The following is a 20,126-nucleotide window of genomic DNA, read 5'->3' on the forward strand; positions in this document are numbered from 1 at the left end:
GTTTTCATTTCTTAAATTTCCTTCCTCAGATCCATCACATTGGAATTCCCTTCTCTCAAACTATTAGTACAAAAAGCAAGTAGCTTTTGACATTGTTCTCAAAATAGATAAGGAATTTTTGATATCTAGTGGAAAATGGTACACTGATAGATATTTCAAAAATTATTGAAGGAGGGTCTGGGGGAGTGCAGTTGGATGAACTTCTCAATCCAGCATTGAGTGACTGGTGTTTGTCCATAAAACATGGCTGGGAGGATAAAAGTCAATATGCAGTCTGCTGCATGAAAACTCAATGCTATTGCTAACTGTGGGCTAGCACCCTTGGTGCCAGTTCCCTAGCAGGCACCAAACACTCATATGCAGTTCAGCCTCCATGATTTGAGGCTAGCATAAGCCTTCAGTTTGAGAGCATGTCTGAAGAGCTTAATTTCATACTTCAGTGTGATATTTATCTGCAGAGATTTGTATGCTTGTCAAGATGAGACCTGTTTTCTGGACTCTTTATCTTTTAGACTCTAATCTCCTTTCAGAAGACTTTGGTGCCTATCTCCATGCTAAAAATGGTGCAGACTTGATCTGGAGAAAGGTGAGTTGGGTCTGTAACCCCAAAGGGCAGCAGAAGGAAGCTGGGAATTCCATGGCTGGCTTCTCAAATTCCCCTTGGCATGGTCAGGACTGAAGGGGAAAGGTCTGCAGAGGAGTAAGGTGACAAAAGGCAGACTATAAAAGGCAGACAAAATTGAAAAAGATAAATCCTTTGAACGGCAAGATGATTTGTCTAATCAGAGGATGAATAGAAAAAAGTAAGGCAAATTGCAGTGCACAAAGAAGAGGAAAACAGTATTTTTAACTGACCTTTGTGTAGCAGTTAATACCAAAATTAATGTCTCCACTGTTTGGGATGAAAGTGTGTATTTAAATCCTTCTCTTCTTTAGTGGTGTTGGAGGCAGGACCAGGAATAGTTCCTCCTCCCTGACATGTGTGGAGCCCTGTATGTTGGCCATGTGTATGTTCATTTCCCACAGGGACAGGGGACTCCCATCTTCCTAGCTGACTATGACTGGAAGTGGTGAGCCCTGTTGTGCTATAAGTGAAGGAAAAAACATCTGCAACAAAAAAAAATATATAAAAAAAAAATGAGGAATTAATGGATCCAGTAACGGTTGTCTGACTATTAAAGCTTTCCAAGATTTTGTGGAAGCTGTAGAGCTGTAATCAACTAAACATGAATACTGGACAAAAGCATTGTGTTTTTTTTTTTTTTTTTTTTACTTTTAAAATTATTTGTTAGAAATACAGACTAAATTAAATCAAATTGCCAAAAGACCACAGGGGAGCTCTCAGAGGTCTGAGTACATAAACTTTGGCTCCCATTGGTTGGGCAGCTTTGGAGTCTTTAATCTTTGTTGCTGTTTATTTTTCATAGCTGTCACTCTCTGTAAGTCTAATTATTGGTTTTGTTAGTGGAGTCATGAAGTGTCCTGCTGGCTGGCTCAGAGTCCAGTGCTTGGGAACTTTTTGTTGCTGGGTGAGTTGTGACAAGTGCACATCACTCCAGTCTCCCAAATTCCTCTGCGGGATTTGAAAGAGCCTAGACAATTATTTGGCCAGCTGAAAAAGAGACAGTGAAAAAATTAATAAAATGTGGTCCAGTGAAGCAATTTCCTTTCCCTTTCCCTGTCCTTCTTCCCTTCCCTACTTTATTTCACCTTTTGTCCCCCAGAAGTTAATTTTCAAATTAACGAACACATGCTACATGATACAGCTTCAAGTTTTTAAGTGAGCTGAGAGCTGAAATCAGAGGCAGCAGGAACTGAGTTTGACCTCAGCACTTTCCAGGCATGTAACAAGCACCCAGACACTCCACAATCACCAAGGTGTCTGTGCTCTCCTCTAGGAAGCAATTATGAATGTCTTTTACCTACCCTCCTGGACTTGCTGCTACTTGTGGGGTGGTGAAAGAAGTGAGGTACAGGGGGAGTGGGAGTGAGAACCCGGGATGGTGGAGTTGCAGGGGATCTTCTTGGCCTGAGGTTCTGCATTCCTGAGTAAATCCCAAATACAGCAGAGAGGACCAAGATTAGGGATGGTACTAACTTCACATGTGGGAATTCAGCCAAACTCCCATGACTGCTTTGGACAAAGGATTTAAATAGGGGTTTCCAACTCAGCTGGTCGCTGGATCATAGTTTAATGGTGACCTCAAAGTTGATCCCAATTATCAGTGTGAGCATGCTGTTGGACTGAGGAGCCCAGACTTTACTTTCAGATGTGGTACAGCTTGGTATGTTAAAGTGCCCATGTGCTGACTTTTGCACGTTAATTAATCACACAGTCTTACACTGTTTGCCCTCTGTGTTGATACTGTGCTGCTAAATTTAGGATGTTCCCACTAGTGTAGGAAATAGTACTAGTGCACCAGTGTAACAGGCACTTAATTGCCATATGGGTTGCTATGACTGCAAGCAGGCAGGGCCAGGGATGTAAATCTGTTTGAGCCTCTCAGACACAACCATTAGCCCTCACCTGAGGAAGGATGCTCTTGCATTTGAGTGCCAACTGATATGATGTCCTGTCTAGAGGAGCAGCCAATCATCACCTACAGCTGGTACAGGACAGCATAGCAAAGAAAGCCTAACAAATCTTTACCAAGGATGCTAGAGGTCCAGCAGACAAGGTCTGAACCCAGCTTGCATTCCTGAGCATCTAGTTTTCAGTCACGCTAGATCCCACCTTAACTTCTGCTGCCATGGCTGTATGAAATAGACTTTTTAATTATTATTTTTCAACACTGCCAGAACATTGTTAGGATTCTCAAAGAATCAGAATGTGAACCAACAGAATTCTGGATATCTGCAAAGAACTTTTATCTGAGATTATTTTGCTTATTTATGTATTGAACATGCATAGCCCTAGGCAAGCTGTGATGAAGAGCAGGCAGGGCAAACAATGAATGCTGCTAATATTGACCCAGAGCTCCATTTAGCTTTGCAGCCCCCTTTAAAAGGAAGCAATCAAAAGAAAGTACCATGAGGTCCTGAAGGCTGCTTGTTTGTTTTTTCACATGCTGCTCAGCTTGGGAGGTGAAAATACCCGTCAGTTTTATTTCCTTTCTCAGGCATTGGTTAATTGCTGATGGCTTTGTATTTTCAGTGCTAGAAGGGTAGTGTTGAAATACATCTTCGAAAGATCATGAAAGACATTCTGATTAAAGAATGTTTCAGATGCTTTTAAAAAATAAATAAATATAATAATAATAATTATTATTATTATTAATAATGGCAGATCATATTGCTGAGTTTTGTATAACTTTTTTTTCATATATATGGATTATTCCTGTACATGATTGTCACTCTGCACCTCTGGTGACACACAAATTGTCTAGCAGGTAATTTTCCAGTCTGAAGTCTACAAAGGGTATTTTCCAAAGTTTTTGCAGTGTCATGATGCTTTCTATACAATGGTATATAAATGTCATTTCCAATTGAGACTGCTGTTATTATTAACAGATGTTCCAGCTCTTCAGTTGCCTAAATATAGTTGTTGGTGAGGGATTTTAGGCTTTCAGGGCAGAAGGTCAGCTTGAAAGGGACTTAGAGTTGTAAAGTAAGCAATTTCTGGATTTTGAGCCTTATCAGCTCTCACTTTGAGTGTGATGGGAAAGCCTTTAAGCTGCTTTTGTCGAGGTTGGGAGATAAAACTGGCATTCTGAGGTCCATCTCGTAGGAAAAAATGCTGAAGTGTGAATCAGTTTGGATCATAATTTCCCTACGTGTAAATTTGCTCCGCTGAATTGACACCAGAAGACCTGATGTAATTTGCTCAATATAGGTTTTAGCAGCATGAGTGGAGGTATTTTAACATTAAAATGATAATTTCAAAAATACAATCTTTTCCCCATCTTCTCATGTGAGGAAAGAGCAAATGAAGAGATATCGCTTTCTTTGGTGCCATAACATTCATGTCCTTCATATGAAGAAACAAATCTAGGCTAACCTGGAGTCAGCAGCAGTACTTTGGATTTCAGTGAGTCTAAGAGACAGCTTCATAAGTGCTTCTTCTCAAGCTGATGAACTGCAGCTTGATCTCATATCACAATATTTATGCATTGAGGGCTATTTGTTTAATGGCATATACTGTTATTTTCCTACCATGACTGTCAAGTACGTTTCTTTTATCTAGGCTTTCACCTTCCACATGTCATTAAAAGCTGTATGTATTGCAGTTTGATATGCTGGAGCATAATAACAAGGTACGTACCGCAAACAGCACTGTAAGAAAACTGAGTTGTGATCCTGAATGTGTAAAAAAGGCCTTAGCATTAGCCAAAGACCTTATTCTGGTTCTTATAAAGGCACTGACTTTGCTGTTCTTAAGAGCCTCGTTAAATCTGAACCTATGCTTTAATTTTAGTTTTTCACATTTCTTCCCCTTTTCAGGATCTGTCATCCATTCTTATATGTAGTGGGGCATTCTCTAGTTTATTTTTAATTATTTTCTTGCAGAGCTGTAATTGGACTCCTCCCTACCTGACCCTTCCTCTTCCTCTTGCTTCTCCCTCTGAAACAAGTCTGTTTTTCACCTATAAACCAAAAAATGTTAGCCAAAAGAATTGAGCAGACCAACTTTCATTTCTGTCAAAAGGTTACGACACTTTGTTTTCTATAGAAAACACACATTTTTCACATACTCAGAAAATACCACTTACTCAAAGATCTAACTTTTGTGCAGAAAAATATTTTTTCCAAATTTTTAACCAGTCCTAATTTTTCTTCATCAGGGTTTCTTAGTCAATCCTAATTTTTCTTCATCAGGATTTTATTTTCTCCTCCACCATTTCTGTTTCTATAAACTCTTGGGCAAAATAAGATCCCTATAAACGTCTGAGTATGAGATGAACTTTCTAACCTATGGTATTTAGGTGGATTAAAAATAAGGTGAAATCAGTTTGCTGGTGCCCTATTTTTGACAAGTCTGGCCTAAACGCTTCCTTTATAGGTCAGTAAAAGCCTTGTTATAAGTTTGTAGAGTCAGCAAAATAGCTGTCTTTCCTCATAGACTGAACCAGTGCAATCTTGAAGCTCTCTGAAGTCACTGAGATAAAGACCAGGCCTTGAGAGAGAGCACAAAAATACGCTAAATGCACGGCTCAGGCCCTTGGATACATCAAAATCTTTTGAAGCAAATGGCAGAGGGAATAAATAGAATCTCATGTCTAGATCCAGACCACACCAAATAGCTTGGCGCTGTTCTCATCTGTAATTGCTGCCGTGGGTGATAAATTCTGGTATATCCCCATCACTTCAGAATATGCAACAGCCATGTCCGAAACCCAGCCAGTGAGGCCATCTGAGAAACCTTCCAGCTTTGGGAATGAGGACAGCCTGGAGCACTTCTTCACTACAGATGGAAGTGCTAGCCAAAAGCCTCCCACACCCCTCCTCTGCCTGTTGGATGCTATATATATATATATATATATATATGTATATATGTAAATATATACATATATATGCAAATATTTTGAGGTTACTTACTTCCTTCTAACTAGTATCTAATGATCACAGCTGAATGTGTTGTGGGAGATGCCTGTGATAATTGCAGGGCATTGTGTAGTTTTCAGGATGTTGCTCCCCATCTTGCCTGACCAGCCTAATCTGGTTTCACCATGTTTCTTACTCCACCTTGGGCTTGTAGGGTGTTGTTGCTGGGGGAGCTGGGAGGCAACCAAGTAGAATATGACCCGAACCTGGGAAATCATGCAGTCTGTTTGAAACAGACTCACTTGCTGGGAGAAGAGCTGTGCCGAGTCAGTAAAAACAGTTTCTGGGGTATGCAAGATGAAAAGAATTTCTCTGTAAGAATATTTCTGGTAATTTAATTACTAGCAACTAACATCCAGCACTGCTAGCGGAAACGGTTACAGTTTTCAGCTAACCTGCTGTGAAGGCTGAATGGGACATAAGGGTAAATTTAATATATTCTGCCTTAGTGATTAGAGTTGGAGTTCAGCTTTGCAGCCTTTAATGGGAGCTCTGTGACTGTGTGTTCTCTGGTAGCACTGGTTTCCATGGCAGCTTCTGTGTCAACTATTTTTCACACATGCTTTATGACTTATTGTGCAGCACGTGTTGTTTAGTTTCACAGTCTTCACTACAGTTTTCAGGAAACTGGTGACTCTTTAACATCTACTGAACACTGCCTGGCAAGGAGCAATCGCCTGCCACAAGGAGTGAGAGAACAATGAGCAACTCGTATAGGAAAGGTGGGGAAGGCACTCTGGTATGTTAAAAATTTGGGTTTGTCACATCAGAATACAACTGGAAGGACTGACAGGCTCAGGAACATCTGTGAGGCCTTGGACTTGAAGGAACTGATTGTTAGTGGTTTTCTGTTGCTTCATGAACTCGCCAGTGTTAGATTTTCTTTCTCTGCCACATTCTCCAAGCCCCATGTCAGATGCCGCCTGAGGGCTCTCTCTCATGTGTAAGCCTGCTTTTTCCCATGCCCCTTCTGTCCCATCCCAAAAGTTCCTCACTCATGCCAGAAAGACATTTCTAAAAATACCAAGGGAAAATACTGCCTGGCCTGGCACATCCGTGCATGCTTGTGCTGGGTCAGTCTTGCTAGCCCAGCTGTGTTCTCACCAGGTCTATGCTGGGGAAACCTCATCTAGAAGCAGGAAGGTTTCTGGCCTTGTTCCTGCCCCCCAGGCAGGTGGGCAGCCTGGAAGGAGAAGAAGCTGCAGCCTCCTTTGGGGGATTCCCCTGCAAAAAGTCCCCCACCTCAATCCCAGGGCAGACCAAGGTGGGAGCATGTGCCTGCACATCCAACTGATGCCTCCTTGGGGACTGCTGCCTGGCAGCTTGAGTTTGAGTAGGGCATAGGTTGCCTTGGCACACCTGAGACCGTCAGAAAGCTTTGATTTCCCCTCTGAGAAGGGAGAAGGATGTACTAGAGGACAGAAATCAATGAGAATTTCCCTGATCAGAATGAGAGAGACACAAGGTGAGATCAGCAATAACATATTGAGTGGTTGAGTGCCTGTGCTTTGCCTGAATTAGAGCAGTCAAAATTGGCCTGGAGGGCAGTTTAGAAAACAATCTTTTGGCCAAGTCCCTTTGAAAGGATCTTTCCAAAAAGGCATTGTTTGTGCACAATGAGGGAGTGCTGGCCACTGCTCCATCAGAATAGAATTCCTACCAAATGCCTGCTGCCTCCCCTGAATAATACCCAACAATTAATGTTACAGCAGGAAATATGTGGGAGATTAACAAAGGTTTTGTTGCTGAGTGGATTGTGTGGCCCAGCCAAAAGGAGCTGTAATTCCCACCCAGTCTGATTATTTCTGCTGCAGCCTAGCCCTGTCGCTTGCTTCCCCTTTCAAACAAGGTTAACACCTTTAAAAATTCGGAACTTGCTAGAGACTTGGAGTCTGCAGGAGACAGTGCTTCCCACCTCCCCTGGGCATTTCTGTACAGTGTTAGGAGTTGGCAGGGCTTGAGGGTGGAAGGGATCCCAGTCTTAGGACTGAGAGGGGAACAGCAAGACAACTGATGGAGAGCAGTGTACTGGCCCAGGATGGGCTAATTTGTCATCTGCCAGGTACTCTTAGATCTTGCAGTTCCTGGGAGAGAAATTGTTGAGAAGTGAAAAGCTTTCTGGTGTCTGAAGATCAGTGGAGCCTAATGCAGGAAATTGTGTTTACCTGAATAACCTCAGATAACTTAAGAGCAGAGATTGAAGCATGAGCCACTCAGGAGCCAGGCAGGAACTGTTTCACACCCAAAGCTGCATCCTCTTCCCTGGCGCCAATACAGCTCCCGTTCTGTGCTCCCCAACTCCCACCCAGCCAGACTTAGCCTAAATGTGCTGCTGGCCCAACTCCAGAGGAGAGATGCAAAGCCTGTCACAACTGTTTTGTGGTTAAATGTGGTCTTTGAGAGACCCTGGGTTTTCCAGCAAGCCTGTGCCCCATCCTGGCCCTGATTCCACCAGGCACATTTGTCCTCCTGCTGTCACAGCACCACAACCCTTCTGGTGGAATGTTCATCCTGGGCTTGGAGAGCCTGTGGGTAAAAGAGCCCCAGGGACACAGGGATTTATTTCACTTGTGCTAAAGCCTCTTAAAATGTGATGTATGTGTTTCCTGTCATCTTGTAATATGGAGGTTGTATCATGGGGTACTGTGCGTAAGGTCCAAAGCCACCTCTTCTTGGGACACCTGGTGAGGTGCTGCCCCATGTGGTTCTGGGGGGGGACATGGAAGGGAGCACCACTGCTGGAAAAACACAGGATTACCATAAAGCCCATCGGCACAAGATGCCAAAACCTGGGAAAAGGAGAGAAGGTGTGCAGGGGGAGAGCAAGTGTGCATGCTCTGTGGCTTCAAGGCAAAGTGGCATCATAAGGTGAAGATTGCATGGAAAAGGGGTTTGAGTGTGACTGTGTGAGGCTGGAGGCATGGGGACAGCTCCTGGGCAGGTGTGCATGGAAAGGAGGGAGGTGTGAAACTGAGGGCCGTGGGGAGGTGTGAGAGCTGGCGTGATGGGGAGCTCTGGAAATGCCATGTGAAGGAGAGCATGCAGGCATGTGGGAGCAGAGCAGAGGCTGTCTGTAGGTGGTGGGTTTTGAAACAAGGCCCACGTCCTGGAGGAGGATGAAGTGTTCCCCAGCGCTGGTGGAGGTGCCCCATAGTGGGGTGGGAAGGCTGCGCTGGGGCTGGGACAGGAGTGAGCCTCCAGCCTGGTCTGGCTGTGAGGAGCAGCGAGTAGCCTCACAGCCCTTTCCTCAGGCTTCCTTTCACTGTGTCTTATCCTCAGGATGGTTGCCTTTGCAGTCACAAACTGTACATGGCAGAACCCTCCAGACAGCCAGGGAAGTGCTGCTCACAGTCCCTGCACTCACGTCGGGTTAGTCCAGTGCCTGTAATCCCCTATGGCTGCAGCTCCACCCAGGCAGAGCTGTTTATTTTTGAAGCTGCTGGAAGATGCTGTGAGAGAGGTGGGTAAAGTTCAGCTGGGATTATTTTTAATACCCTGTGTCTAGAGGGAAATTCGGAGCTCCGTTTGATTAGAGCTGCTTTTTCCATCTTCAACGTGTCTGCTTACATTGTGTGAAGTCCCTGCCATTTTTTGTACTTCCCTGTCCATTTCCACTCTCCCCTTTTGGCTGCCCCTCAAAATGCTTAGTTTTGGGGCCAAGACAGTGCGGCAGGCGACGCACTTTGCCTGGTCAGCAGGAGGACCTGGCCCCTTCTCCCCTCTGCACTCTTGTGAGCTATCTCTATGGCTCTTTCCCCATCTGCCATGCAGGATGAAATCTACCTTCTAGCAGGCAATCCATCACTGTACTTGGTGACAACACAAAGCTCTCCTGTTGAGGTATCTGAGTGTGTCCCCTGGCTGAGATACTGCTTTACACCAAGCTTGGGGAATTAAGCTGTATTGCTGTATTTAGACTGGGCTGCAGCTTTGCTCTGGACCCTCTGCCAGGCTCTGGGGATATCAGTAAAAGTGAAGCCAGCAAACAGGCCTACACTCACCTCTTCTGGTCTGCTGTGTGGCTTGACTGCGGCCACTCTTGGCCCTTGGTTCCCCCCCTGTAAAACGAGACTGACAGTACTGCCCTGCCTCTTAGAGATGCTAAGGAGATAAATGCATTAATGCTGGCATTATTGCTGTACTCACAGTTAACTAGAACTAAGCAAATCGTAGTTAGAGGTTAATGGACAGGCAGATTTCCCTCTCACCCACACCTCCACCTTTTGAAAGCACTGGGATGTCACCATGGCCTGACACTTGTAGGCACTATATCTGCGCAAGGATGTGTGTGTGCATGTGTGTGACACTACAGTGTCCTTGCTGGATTCAAAACAGATGTCGAGATGACAATTTGATCCCCTTCTACTCTGGCTAAGCCCAGTGGGTGGAATCTGGACTGCGGCTCACAGCTGAGCATCCAGCCAAGAATCTCCAGGCCTTTCTCCGACATTAGCGGGACCCCCTGGAAGTTTGGGAAATGTTGCTGTATTGATGTACAGCTGGAGAAGCCAAATTACAGAGTGGACTTTGCATGGAGTGCAGGCTGGAGCCTGAAGTCAGGCTTCCCTGGGCAGACCACTAGATGGAGACGTTCCTACCACTTTCGTGAAAAATGCGTGTATTTATGAAAACTTATTTCCCAGTGGTTTCTCCAGGACCTGCCAGTGAAAGCACAGACATTCTTTCCCCTGGTTCCACAATGAGTCAAAATTGGACCGTGGTAAGGGAAGGCGTTTCTTGGTTCAGTAACAGGATAATTGGTTTCTTGGTTCAGTAACAGCAACATTTAAGAGCACTGCCCATTTTAAACCCCTTTCCACTTACCAAGCCCCCTCTCTCACCCTGGGAAGAAGTACAATGGAGTGGTTCAGAGCTCCCAAGCAACTTGCTCTGTGGTGCAGAAGAGAGGGTGTTCCTCAAGCTCTCCAGATCCTGGGGAGCTCAGGGGTGACCATGCTCGCAGCAGCATCTCTAGGTCAGTGCACACACCTCCATGGCACAGCTGTGGGGATGTCCTGAGGCCCAGAGCAGCTCATTTGGAGTTGCCTCCACCCTGCATCTGGCAGCTTGCTTCACTCTGCCTCAGCCCAGAGGGTCACGAATATGGATTATTCTCTGCCCAGAATCTGGATTCTGCTTAGACAAGAATTCCTCAGTTTGGATGGGGGAAAAAGAAGGCAGATACTGCTCTGTGGCTTCAGCTCTGCCTGGTGGCTCTTATATCTCACTAGTTTAATGTATGTTTGAACGTACTTGCCCCTGCTCTCTGGATTTGTTCTCATCTAGTCCAGGGTGCAGGCTCTTGTCTGTAACTGCATACATGTGCCCAGTACCAGATTCAAGACAACCCACCCACTGGTACTTAGTGACAAATTGTGAGGGGTGTTCACAATGAAGAACTCTGTCAAGGTGCTGCTTTTAGTGAACACGAGTGTCCAGGAAGGTGTTTGGGCTTTAAGTCCAGTTTTGCCCTAAGGGCAGGGGGAAGCTTCTCTAAAAGTGATGTCTGGGAGTTGAGTGTAGGGACCAGAGGCTGCACAAACCATTTTCCTAGGCAGCAGTGAATGGATGTTGGTGGTGTCACACAAAATCTTGCACAGGGTAGGTCACTGCCTGCATGGAGCTTACTTTCAATGGCAAATATAATCTGGAGATTCTTTAAAGTCATGATGTCTGGATATGAAGGAGACCCTGGCACCACATCTTCTTCCATACTGTTTATCTTTTCTTTGCATTCTCCCAAAGGGGAAGATTTGCCAATGGAGAAGATGTGGCCCAAGAGACTGCAGCTCCCCTCTCTCTCACACTCCCTACTGACTAAATGCAATGGTCATACTGGAAGACCAGTCATATATGGGCACACCTTCTCCATGACCAACTAGAGCCAAAACACATGCTCAAAAAGACTGTACTTTTCCTTTCTTGGAAATGGCATATTATTCAGAACCTTAAAATACTAGCTGGAAAGTTGTTTGCTTTTTTTTTTTTTTTTTCTTCCTTGTTTTCCTTTTTTATCATGCGGACAATGCCCATTGGCAAAAGTCCATCAAATAACAGATGAGGTGATGAATGCAGCTGGAGTTCAGCTCTAGGACTGAAGTTCCCCCTGTGTTTGCCTTTGGGTCCTAGGGGTACGTACGTGCATGTCTACAGGAGAAGTAACATTCTATAGAAAGAGCAATGTTTTCCCAGATTCTGAGGGATCACAGATTGCTTTGAAGCCTGGAAATAAAAGAAAACAATTATGTTCAGGAATTACTTTTGCTGCTGTTGGAATGAAGCCCCACCTGCAGGACATGGCCTATTTACTGACAAAGTTGTGCAGCAAAGGAGGGTATAAGGGAACTGAATCACCAGCAGGAATGTGGAAAGGGCTAGACAGAACTTCCCTAATCATTACGTGGCCAGGATACCAGTGTTGGTGTCATGCTGCCCACATGAGTCAAAAGATCACTGACAGCATGCTTAAGACTTTATTGGTAGAAACAAGGTATTTGCAGTGGCACAAGTGTACTGATGGTGGGCTGGATCCTCAAGGGCTGAAGAGGAATGGGTTCTTAGTCTTGATTTGTGCTGGACTTTGTTCACCTGCTGTATAATTGATTCGGAAATTATTTTGAAAAAAGCACTCCTTGTTATATCACCCTCCTCAGATCCCCGCACTTCTTGTTGGGCATTTCCAGAAATAGGGTCACTTGGGAGACATGAATAGACGTGAGCACATGGTGGTTCTGTGTCAGCAAGGCCATAGATCTTTTTTATTGTCCTCTCCTCTTTATTTCTAAATAGGACTTTCCAAAATCCTGTCAAATTCTGAGTTACAGGCAATCTCTTCAAATCTCCTTGTACTGAGCTCAAAATCCAGGGACAATGCATACTAGAACCTCACAGTATGACAGAGTAAATCCCTAAAGCCCAGTCCATTAAGGAGGAGTTAATCACTATAGAAAAAGGCTTTCTGACTGATTCTTTAAAAGTGAGGAAAGAATCATGGTTAGACAAGTAGAAGAGAGAGACTGGAGCCTTGATTTTAAGCTCAGCTTTGCTACTGACCTCTGAGGTGGATTTGAGTAAGTCGCTGTCTGTGCCTCAGGTGTTCCCCCTAATATGACTGACTTCATCGCTAAAATGCTTTGAGCTTGAGGTAAGATCTGAGTGTTGTTACTCTCTGGTGGCACCAGGGTTTCGGAACAATCTCTTAATATAAACACCTACCTCATCAAGTTGAAAAGAAACTCTCTCACTGGTTTCCCTCTGGGTAATAAACCATTACACTTGTTGGGTTTTAAGGTAAAAATTAATGATCTCCTTCCTGTTCTAAAGGAAGGTGTACTTCCGGAATCTGGCAAATTCTTTTCTTAAACATTCCATGTAAATATAATTCTTTTAAAAAAATAATATGCATGGCTTAAGTCATCGTAAGCACAATGGTTATTGTATATAAAAGAATTGGGGCGGTATTTTATAACTAGGTAAGTGCTATATTTAAGAAATTGAATAAATCACATTCAAATTTGCTGATGTTAGAAATGTCAGGTGCCCCCAGGGAAGGAGAAGAGGGTGTGCTAAGGGCCATGAGTGGCTGAAGAGCAGCCTCATAGAAATATTGCAATACAATATGGAATTCATTTTATTAAAAATAATAAAAAAATGAACATTGTTTCAGTTTCCTGCACTTGCTGTCCCAAAGACTTATATTGTCCTGATCTGTACTGTAGTCCCAAAGGACTTTCAAAGATCCTTCATAGGAAGTAAACTTTTACTTATTGTTTGCTGGTCAGTTTGCTCTGCTGGAGGTAGCAATATCATGGAGGACTTTTGGGGTGTGGGAAGGACACTCCTGGTAGTAGGTTTTCTGGAAACTCCACCTGGCCTTTCTGTCTGCCTCTGGTGGGGGAAAGCCCTTCTCTTCTGAAAGTATGGGAAGCTCCCATACAATGTCAGTATGGCAAACCACCAAGGAATGCCGAAACTGTAGCATAATGTGTAATTTGTGCTGAAGGGGAGACCACACTGTGGGGGCCTGGTTCTCTTCAGTGTGAATCAGTGCCGGGTTTCTCCCTCAGAGAGCAACCAGACCTATCCCAAGAGCACATGAATTAAGACCAAAAGTCAAACGTCCATGTGAGCAGGGGAGTGTTTCATGACACCCCAGGGGCCCTTCAGCTCTGACCCTTTGTGGATATGTGTGGTATAGGCAGACATTCATTGTGCAGACTAACTGTGTGGCTCAAGTCAGTCTGAAACCTTGTGGTTTGGTTTCTGTAAGTCACTGGTATTGGCCGTGATGGCCGCAGTTATTTCAGCATTGTCTTTGAACAAAAGGGTCCCGAAGGAGCTGGATACTAGCTTCCAAAGACCCACTGCTTGTGTGACTTTGGTACTTAACTCCTTTATGCTCTCACAAAAATCACACTTTAAGATAATATTCTGTATACTTTTATACTACCTTTAGCTTTTAATACCACTTTGAATTATCTTGTAACTCTAGTTCCTCCCCACAACACACCACTCGTTCCTTTCTGACCTGTTTCAGCCAGTGCTGACAAAAGTGCCAGCCAGGTATCCCTGTCAGAAGGTTTCTATGCCATACATGTATGACTGGGATGGGAATTAAGGTCCTCAGGGAGACAGAATCTTGCCCACAGGGCTTGTGTTTATATCACAGCACCATGTCCACCTCCCCAGCATCTCCATATGCAGTGGTGTGGCGCAGGAGAACTACTGGGCTACTGGGGTGCCTGCCAAAACCCAGGAAAGGAGCTCAGTGGGTCAGCAAACTCCAGATGAGTGTCCCATTTTCAACTGAAATGCTGTGGAATATCTTCTGGTGGTATGAATGACCCCTCTGTGCAGGCCCAAAACATGCCACAGTCATCCTGCCTATGGAGGATACTTTGCTTCAAGCATTGTGCCCATAGCCCTGAGATACTCTGCTGTCTGAAAATTGCACTGAAAGCAAGGTGCCCAATTCTCATTTCAGCTTGAACATCCCAGCTCGATCGTTTCCATAGACTTGAGCTATGCTAAATAGTATTTGGTGCCAGAACTGGCTCTGTCCTATTCTGTTCAGCAGATGTATCTCTGACTGCTTCTCATGGAGGTGTGCATGCATGCCATCCAGTGCAGCCCAAAAGACTCATCCTTGAAGAGATACTGTGGTTTTCTTTCACTTCTGATCAGTCAGCTACAAAAACAATGTGCCTTTTAAAATTGTAATCATAAGGCATCAGTGGCATCAAGTTGCTAGGAACACTCCATGTATCTCTAAATAGAAAGCAACGTTCATCAGATATTCAGTTGGCTTCACTTCTTAAAAGGATGAACTTTGTCCTTTGAACTTTGCCCCAAAATTATGAATAGGAGTAGGGTGTATGATGCTCTCAGTTTGGACTGAGTCCAGCTTAGGCTGTAAACAAATCTGAAGTACTATTTTTTACAAGTAACTCTTACTCACCCAAGGAGCTCTGTTCACTTCAGTGGCATTACTAATGTGATTATGGGCTGCAAAATTGAGTGTTGTATATATGACTTGTAATTTGTGGAGGGAGGCCTCTGGAAAAAATTCTTCTTATTTAATTTTAATTAGCTCTGGCAAGACCCTTTTGCCTCTATAAGAAGACCGGGCCACAGAGGGAATTGGTGGAATAATCACGGGCAATCCCTACCACACAGTGTTGCATGCTAACGACACATTACTACATGCATCGCTAATCTTTGGGTGGTGGGCTGGAGAGGGGCCTGGAAAAAAAAGATCATAGATTTCAATTAAGAGGCACTTAGCATGGAGAAAATAACAGGGCTTCAACTTATGTAATAACATACAGCATTTTTTGTTTGAATTAAGGCTGATAGATGTTTTATGCCTTAGGATCTATAACTCTAGTGCTTCCAGAAAATTAGTAGTTCTCCTGTGAATTGTAGTGGAGTTGCTCAGAGGATCCAAGCCATTGGCTGCAAGAGAAGGCACTCTCAAAGCTTCTACAGAGATGTACAGAGGGAGCAGCCGCCTCTCACTTCCCTGAAGCTTCCTCTTTCAGAGCATTAGCATCATCTTTTTCTGGAAGATGCACAACCAGGAGGGTGTTGCTGGTACTTCACTGGGCCACCTTCCTGTCTGCTCTTTCAAGAGCTGTTCTTTAAACTAAAGCATTGTTGGTCTGTCTGCTGGGATACCCCTGCCTCTGAGCAAAGCTGAATAGCTTTGGAGTGTTGAGGCATGGACATCCACGGGCTTAGCTGGAACAGGTGGTCAAATTGCTGCCTTCAGCTGTTTGTCCCATCCCTCTCTTGGAGGCTGTTTCCAGTGCATCTGGAAAAGACTTTAAGACACAATACAGTAAACTGTAGTGACTCAGGAAGGGTTTCATGAGCAGTTAAGCCACTCCTACTGCAGGGGCAGAAACCTCTGAGAGAACAAGGAGGTGGGAAGGTGAGGAAGGTGGGGAGGGGTGACCCGCTCAGCCACCCCAACTCATTTGCTGCTGCTCATAAGTGAGGTCTCCCAGCTTTCACCACACACATCAGGGATGGTGGGAGATGTAAAGGGACATCACTACGGCTGATTTCTGCATTCCTAACTTCAGCTGTTAAAACATCAAGCACATGTCTTTCAAAACATGAAAGAATTTTTTTCAAAATACGGAGCGTAAGTCTTTAAAAACTGATTGAATCTACAAAAGTGTTTGTAGACATGTTTAGCATGAAGTTGATTTTTTGCCCCATTGCTCTGGAATCTATCACCTTGAGTTACCTCTATACAAGTGGGTATGGAGATGAGTGAAAAAGGAAAGTTCATGAAATTTGTGTACTGATATGGACATATGTAATCACATGACAAGTCTGTCTTTCTGCCTCCTAAAGGTACAACTATGACTCTGAATTGTCTCTTGCCTATTAATACAAAAGTGCCATTGTTTCCTGTCGCAGTTCGGCTTTACAGGTGTCTGACCTGGGGCAATCTTGATTCAAATTGCCAGGATATAGATTTCACATGAGAATGTAGCTATAAAATGTATTGACTTAAAGACACTGGTGAAAGCAAATTAAAAATTAAAATGGCATTCTTACACAAACACAACAGAACAGCCCTGTGGTACATTTAATTCTTGTCCTCTGTTTGCTTAGGATAACAGGAATATTATGGAGAGCAGATTGTCTCCCCATCATCATGTTGTGTCTGTGTTTCTGTTGTAAACCCTGTTTTGACCTTCTTTCACTGAGGCTGTAGTATCATGAGTGGATTAAGTTGCCCTGGCTTCATGCCACTCTTTTCTGCTCCCAACATATCCTCCATCTCCCTTCCTTTGTACCAGCACAGCTCTTTGGATGTCCCTGCAGAGGAGTAGATTGGGGAACTGATCGCTGTTAAACATTATATAATTTTTCTGGGCTAAAAACCTCCTCTCTGCTTTCACCAAAGCTTTTCCCTATCCAAATTCAACATCTTGGATAGACACTGTGCAAAAATTGGATATTTTCTCTCAAGGGAGATACTTATATATTAATATTATTTTTCATCCCAAGCTGGGAGAAAGAGACCAAATACTTAACTTGTTTCCCACAGAAATTACTATTAGGGAAAATGTGGAGTCAAAAACCTAGAAATGGACGAGGGGTGCAGTCTGCAAAGCATTCAACGTGCTGCACCCCATTTTGCACAACAGCTGGGAAGCACCAGGGCCAAAGGCAAAGGAATATTAAGTTGACTTAATGCAGAATGCTTCTGTTCAGCTGGGCAAGATGAAATGTTTTGATTTCAGCTTAATGAGCCTGAAACGGAATAGTCAGCTCTCAGCTAACTGCCAGTGTTGAAAAATATTTATTTTTAGCATTGTATCATACGAACAGCTGGATCTGGAAATGAAATTTGTGGCTTTTACTTGGCCACAGAGAAGTCTTGCTGCCATGAAATACATTGGTGTGCTTAATTGCAATTTTGTTCAATCTGTTTTCTGATAACCTACGGTTGTAATGCTTTCTGCAGCACTGCTAAGTGCCGCTGTATCTGTTTACTCTTTTTTTAAAGCTCCACCTATGGGAATGGGGTGACTGAGAGAATTTTGGGTCCTGTTAAAATACAGAAAGAAACCATAGTAATAAAGAAATTAAATACAAATGAAACTCCGGAACAGGAACTTAAACGTTTGTGTCAGAAGGAAGGCGAATATTTAATTGTTTTTAAATGCCCTAGTTTTAAGAGGATAGGATCATCTGGGCTGTCAGTAATAATTCATGATCCAATAAGGACAGTGTGATTTACCAACCAGCTGAGTAAAGATTCAGATATACACAGAAGTTAGTGTGTGATAATACAGCAGTGCACATCAGCTCAATTGTAGTGACTGTATGTGTGCCTTTCGTCCTAAAGTGGAAAATGTGATATCATTTCAGTTAGCTTCGCCCTCAGAGAAAGAGGATATTGAGCTAAAATTAACAGATTCATAGCTCATAGCCAGAAGGGACCATTATGATAATCAATCTGACCTCATGCATAACAAAGGTCACAGAAGCTCGCCCAGAAATTCCTTCAACTAGTCTATAAATTGTACTTTTTTTTTTTTTTTTTAAAGATATATACTAAATACAGACTTCATGTAATGAAGTATTTATCATGTTTAATTTTCCTATTTTGATAAAGTCAGCAAACACTTAACAGAAGAATTAAGTTTATTTATATGTTACTTTTGATTTAAAAACAAAATAAATTTTGTAAATTACAAATAGAAATATTTAGCATAGTTTAACTTTTATCTTGGGACATAAAGCATTTGTTTATAGCACTGGAAGTATAAATGATTGCATCATGCTTGCATCAAGCAAACATTTTTGCTGTGGCTGGCAGTGGAACCATAGCAGATTTACAGTGGTCAAGTTTGATGTTAAAATAAAATTGTAATATGAATATGCTTAGGAAGTCCCTAGTGGCTAATATGGCCACAATACATGAATTTCTGAGTCAGTTCATGGGAATTTTGTAATGAAATTGGCTAGAAGAGGAAAGTAAACAGAGGAAGACATCATGCTTTCTGAGAAAGTCAGGTTCACATGACAGAAGTAAACCTGCACTCCCAGTGAGTGCAAGTATGTTTTAATTAATATTAAGTGACTTTCATGAAAGTACAATAGATACAAATTATAACATGTTAGTGCAATTACTAGAAATGCATTCTAGAAATAATTTTTTGTTGTGTGCATTTATCTGTCCATTTCGTATGTAGCAGGAGGCCAAATGTGCACCAACCAGGTTTGTGCTGCTGTATCAGTTTGGATACTTGAGTGAGCGTGAACCCGTGTGGCTCAGGAAGGAGTAACAGTTGTGCCATGGAAGCTCAGAGCACAGCATGCCCTGTGAGTGCAGCAGGAACCTGCATGGAGCTGTGTTTGGCCAGGGCTGCATTGCTGGTCATCCCTAAGCTGACCAAAATGGTCTTCGTTATGCTGCAGTCTCAGAGGAGAGGAGACTGCAGTGTGCCCATGGGCTCTCATGTGCTCAGACAGCAAATTTCTTGGGGCAGAGATAATCTTTACAAGATGTTTGTACAGCGCCTAGCTCAATGGAGCTCCAGTCTCAGCTGAGGCTGTAGTCACAAGGCTAATCTGCATAATAACAGCTCAGACTATTAATTGTGTCTGCAAATCAGTGAGGAGCAGAGATGGTTTCACCTTCCTGTTGTCATGCCTCCTCTCCTGAGGCTGAGGACAGCTCATCCCAGTGAAATCTCATTGCTGACCACAGATTGTCAGCTGTGCCATCTCACATTCCCTGTAAAATAACATAGGGGCTGGAAAATAACCCAACGTTAAACAGCACCGCAGCGCTGGAAGCCTTTTCCTGCTCCCAATTTTATGACCTTAATTAACACAGGCCAATCCATAAATCAGATCAACACGGGGAGATAACAATGAATCATGCTGAAGGCAGCTTTAATAGGAGCCTAAGCCCCGAAGAAGTGGACAGTACCGGCATTTTAAGTGCACATGTGAGGTTGAAAGGGAACAGATGTCCGACTGGGGCTGCTGCCTGCGAGGGTAAGTCTGCAGGACTGCTGGATTTCCAGAGAGAAACCTGTTTTGACATCTTAATGGCAAGAGTGTCTGGCCGAGGCCGATGGAGTGGTGATAAATACTGCCTCCCTCCCTGTGCGACTGCTGGGCAAGGGGGGGAGCCTTCAGGTTCAGTGTGTCTGGCTGAGTGCCGTCACCACCTCGCGGGGTGCTGAGCAGGTCGGGGCAAAAGGGAAAGAAAGCTGTAGGAGTGGCTGTCTGGAGAGCATGAGAAACCAAAGGGGAAATGTAGATGGAAAGGAGGAATTTCAGGCTTTCCCACCACAGCTTCAACTGGTAACTTGCCAGCAGCCAACAGCAGAGAGCATGCAGAGGAGCAGACAGATGCGGTCCTCTTTAATATAGCCAAGGAGTGACAGCAGGAATGGCAAGTCCAGGACTTGTGAGCTCTTAATGACCAGCTCCCTCTGTGTGGGGTGGCTGGTTTTCCTGAAGAGCCTTCTATGGCTTTTCCAGATGGGAGAGGCTAGGGTATCGAGGCTGCTTTCAGTTTACTGGTCCATGGCTGTTTGAGTGTG

General features: G+C 43.8%; 1 long non-coding RNA gene across 1 annotated transcript in view; it reads left to right on the top strand.

Moving 5' to 3' along the window:
• Positions 1–19,068: 19,068 nt before the first annotated feature.
• The window catches only part of LOC140002734 (uncharacterized), a 63,568-nt gene continuing 62,510 nt past the window's right edge, over positions 19,069–20,126 (top strand). The window contains exon 1 of the long non-coding RNA XR_011810030.1: positions 19,069–19,572. This is a non-coding gene — a long non-coding RNA (uncharacterized lncRNA). The remainder of the gene's footprint in view (positions 19,573–20,126) is intronic.

Source organism: Anas platyrhynchos, chromosome 6 (assembly GCF_047663525.1).
Source record: "Anas platyrhynchos isolate ZD024472 breed Pekin duck chromosome 6, IASCAAS_PekinDuck_T2T, whole genome shotgun sequence".
Lineage (NCBI taxonomy): Eukaryota > Metazoa > Chordata > Aves > Anseriformes > Anatidae > Anas > Anas platyrhynchos.